Source organism: Pteropus vampyrus, unplaced genomic scaffold (genome assembly GCF_000151845.1).
Source record: "Pteropus vampyrus isolate Shadow unplaced genomic scaffold, Pvam_2.0 Scaffold441, whole genome shotgun sequence".
Taxonomy (NCBI): domain Eukaryota; kingdom Metazoa; phylum Chordata; class Mammalia; order Chiroptera; family Pteropodidae; genus Pteropus; species Pteropus vampyrus.
Genome location: NW_011889222.1, coordinates 1402162 through 1407126, shown reverse-complemented (window position 1 = coordinate 1407126; position 4965 = coordinate 1402162). Strand labels below are relative to the sequence as shown.

General features: G+C 33.1%; 1 pseudogene; it reads left to right on the top strand.

The window, feature by feature from the left end:
- The first annotated feature begins 4535 nt into the window (after positions 1-4535).
- LOC111732313 lies at positions 4536-4654 on the top strand (annotated as a pseudogene).
- The last annotated feature ends 311 nt before the right edge of the window (positions 4655-4965 follow it).

Below are 4965 nucleotides of genomic sequence, written 5' to 3'. Positions count from 1 at the left end.
TGTTCATTTTATGAAAATTTATTGAGATAAATTTTTCTATAGAGTGTATGATTTTGTAAATTTTATGGAAATAACACTTATTACAGGATAAATAATCTGTAGAAAATTGAAAATGCATAGAAAATATTAAAAAGCTGATATTGACTATTAATACTTCTGCATATTTTTACCATATTTTATGCATTCGCATACTATCCGTGCATTTGTAATTCTAAATGTTCAAAAACCAATTTTTTTCGTAGCACATATGACAACTAAAGTTTGACCTGAGTTGAACTCATTTAGTGACAAAATTTGACCTGAAGTGACATGAGGTTATTTATAGTCATTATTTATGCCACTTGGAGTGAATATTCATACATTTCCTGCAGAAAGATTAATATGCTCAAATATTAGATAATGCTGCAGATGCACTGAGGATGTAATCTTTATTATCATCTTTTAAATTCCTCAAATTCTGAATTTCAAAATACATCTGGTCCTAAGGATTTTATATTTGGCTTTTCGTACTTTTTTTCTAAATGTTTTAAAACTTTTATTCTTATTTTCAGAGAATTCAAAGAGCCTATACAGATGAAATCTGACAAGACATGGGGATTTATTATGGCTTTATTTATTGTGGTAGGCAAAATAAAGCACCCCTCTTCCAAATATATCCACACCCTAATCCCTGGAACCTGTGAATATTTTGGGTAATATGGAATAGGAGAATTAAGGTAGTGGATGGAGTATGGTTGTTAATCAGCTGACCTTGAGATGGAAGGATTATCTTAAATTATCTAAGTGAGACGATGTAATCACAAGCATCCTTATAAACAGAAAAATGAAGGCAGAAGAGACAGAACTAGAGAGATGGTAATATGAGAATGACTTAACTCAACACCACTGATTTTGATGGTGGAAGAGGGCCATGAGCCAAGGGAAGTGAGAAGCCACTAGAAGCTAGAAAGTGCAAGAAAACAGATTCCTTCCTTCAGCCTCCAGAAAGAAATACAGCCCTATTGACACCTTGATTTTAGCCCAGTGAGACTCATTTTGGACTTTTGGCCTCCAAAACTGTAATATCATAAATTTATATTGTTTTAAGCTACTGTTTTGGATTTGTTACAAGTGTCAATAAGAAAATCACACATGTATATATACATGTATATATGTATATATGTGAATACACCATAAAATTTACGCACACACACTCATACACACACACATATATGCCAGTGTTCTAGTGTTGGTCACTCTAATAGGAGTGTAATGAAATCTCACTGTTGTTTTATTTTGCATTTCCCTGAGAACATATGATATGGAACATCCTTTCATGAGCTTCTTTGCCATTTGAATATCTTCTTGAAAATGTATCTGTTCAAAACTTTTGCTCAATTTTTAATCGGGCTGTTTGGTTTTTTTTTTTTTGTTGAGTTTTAAGAGTTCTTTGTATACTTTGCATAAAAATACTTTATCAGAATTGTCTTTTGCAAATATTTTCTCCCAGTTTGTGGCTTGTCTTCTCATTCTCTTGATATTGTCCTTACAGAACATAAGTTTTTAATTTTAATAAAGTCCAGTTTATCAATTTTTTTTCATAGGTTGTGCTTTTGGTGTTATATCTAAAAATTTATCACTGTAACCAAAGTCATATAGATTTTTTTCTTGTTATCTTCTGGAGGTTTTACAGTTTTACATTATACATTTAGGCCTATGATCTATTTTGAATTAATTTTTGTAAAGCGTATAAAATATGTCAATATTTATTTTATTGCATGCAGATGTCTAGTTGTTCTAGTACCATTTTTTGAAGAGACTATCCTTTCTCCATTGCTTTGCTTCTTTGTCAAAGATCAGTTGATTATATTTTGTGGATCTATTTCCAGTTTCTCTATTCTGTTTCATTGCTCTATCTGCCTATTCTTTCACTTGTATCACCCTGTCTTGATTGCTGTAGTGTTATGGTAATTCTCGAAGTTGTATGTCAGTCCTCTGACTTTGTTATTCTCCTTCAATATTGTATTGGCTATTCTGGCTCTTTTCTTCTCCATATAAATTTTAGAATCAGTTTGCTGATATCCACAAAATAACCTTCTGGGATTTTAACTTGGGTTGTGTTGAATCTATAGATCTAGTTGGAAAAAACTGACATCTTGACAATATGAGTGTTTCTACCCATGAACATAAAGTATCTCTCCATCTATTTAGTTCTTTAATATTTTTCATCAGAATTTTATAGTTATCCTCATAGAGCTTTTGTATGGATATTTTGTTAGATTTATACCAAAATGTTTCATTTTGGGAGGTGCTAATACAAATAGTATTGTGATTTTAATTTCTAATTGTACTTGTTCATTGTTGGTATGTAGGCAAGTTATTGACTTTTTCATATTAACCATGTATCCTGCAACTTTACTGTAATTGCTTGTTATTCAGCAGGGTTTTTTGCTGTTGTTGATTCTTTTGGGTTTTCTACATAGACAGTTATGTCATATACACACAAAAGCAGTTCTATTTATTCCTTGCCAATCTGTATACCTTTATTTCCTTCTGTTGTTATTTTATTGCATTAGCTAAAATTTCTAGTATGGTGTTGAAAAGGAGTGGTGAGTGTTGATATCCTTGACTTTTCCCTGATTTTAGTGGGAAAGCTTTGAGTTTCTCACTATTAAGTATGTTAGCTGTAGGGGTTTTTTTTTTATTTTTAGATTTAAAAAAAATTGAAGAGAATAAGTATTCTTAAAGCTGTTGACTATTAGGTTATGTTATATAAAAGTGGTATAAAAGACAAAGTATACACTCACTTAAAATATTCACGAAATGGTCAGATTTACACCATGATTTTTTAATAGAAAAAATTTAATTTCAAAGTTCTATGGATTAAGAAATTTTGCCTTTAGGAAGAGGTATAAGAAGCTACTTTAGTGTCACTAGCTGTTTCGTTACTACTCGTGGGTAAGGTATGTAGCACTCCATAAGAAGGACCTGCAGATTCTCTTATGATTCAAGAAATAGTTCCAGATTCTGCCTTTAGCCTCCGCTCTGAATGCTCTTGCTTTGATTTTCAGTTCTTTCTCTTTGCTCTGTACCCTCTGCATAGCCACTTTAGATTCAGACCAAGGATGAAATTTCAATTTTACTCATGAAATTCCTGTGTAAGACTAGCCTTAGTTTCACCTGCTGTAACCCATATCTTCAACCACAGGTAATTGGCCTCAGCCTAGGTCCTCAGAACTCCAGAATTTCAAATTATAGCTTATTAAGGATAAGAGGCCCAAGGATGTAAATATGTTGGGCTGTTAATGCTAAATGTATTATTTATGGATTTGTACTTTCTCAGAATTCTGTTTTATATCTTAGTGATGGAAGCATGAATCATACATTATGGTCAATCCTGTGATCATTTACAAGTATTGGGTCCATCAAAGCCTTGTCGAGACTACTCAGCTGGGTTCTTCATGTGACACATTCTAAATATACAGTATGATTTTGGCTAGTGGAGTAGAAATGATCAACTGCTGAGCAATTTACTCTCATTAATTGAATTTCATGAGAGTAGCAGTCTATAAATGTTAGCAGTCTCCATAAGAAACCATAACACAACTGCTACTTGGGGAGTTTAATACCAAAAAAAAAAAAGTATCATGAAACAGTATTTTCTATCATAAAATACCTTTGCCAGTGAAATCGCAGAACTTGCAACACCTAGGTAAGTTTCTGTCTTTGTATCTTCTTTAGCTATTTATCAATTTCTGTCTTTGTTTCTCCTTTTCTATATGCTATGTGATGTCTTCTGTTGCCAGCTCCTCCCTTTGGATATGTAATACTCTTAAATATGCCAAAGTGAGACTTTGAATATATATCTTCAATGGAACTTGGTTGCTCAGGAAATTTAGTACTTACACATGTTCCTGAGATCTCATAAGTAAGGTTGTTTGGAGAAGTTTATTTGCTATGTGCCGATGTTGTTAGTTCAGAGTTAGGGCTCTGAGGAATCTCACTGATTCTTTCAACATATACTAAGTGCCTACTACATAAGAGGCATTGTTTTTTGAGTATTGGTGAAATAGTATTAAGTAAAAAAAAAAAGTCTATGGCCTCATGGAGCTTATATTATGATGGAGAAAGCTGTCTTTAATTAAGCAAACAATAATTATAATTTAATATTAAGATGTAATATGAGCAATAAAGAAAAAATATGAGATAGATAGAATTGGAAAGAGGTGGTAAAGAGCTATTTTAAGTTGGGCTTCCGAGGAAGCCTCTTTTAGAAACTGATTATTGAATCTAGATATAAAATGAATGAAGAAATATGCTTTATAAACATCTGGGGGGAAAAGTATGCAGGCAATGAAAACTAGAGTTCCATGACAATGAGAATATGGTTGATGTTTCCCAAAGTGGCAAGAGTAGATAGAGGAGTGAGTGAGAGGAAAACAGGAGCAAATCAGATCGTATAGGCAAGACTTTGGATTTTTTTCTAAGCGATAGAAAAATTAAAGGTCGAGAAAAGGAGATTGACATGATAAGATTTAAATTTAAAAAGATTATTAGTCTACAGCCATGCCACCCTGAACATGCTCGATCTCATCTGATCTCGGAAGCTAAGCAGGGTCAGGCCTGGTTAGTTCGTGGTTGGGAGACCACCTAGGAATACCAGGTGTTGTAGGTGTAAAAAATAAAAATAAAACAATAAAAGGATTACTAATAATCCTTAAAGTATGGATTGCAGTGTGAGGACTACAGTAGAGAAAGTAAAGTGACTGATGATTTGAATTTTGCAGTGAATCAGGTAAAAGATGGTGTTGGCTGGGGCTAGGGCAGTGGCAACAAGAAGGTGAAAAGTGGCAAGGATGGAACAGAAAAGGCAAAATAACACTTTGGTTCAGAATAATTGGGTGATACCTGTTTTCTGAGATGGGAAAATACCAGGAGAGAAAGAGTTTGGGGAGAAGAGTTTTGCATATGCAAACTTTAAGATGC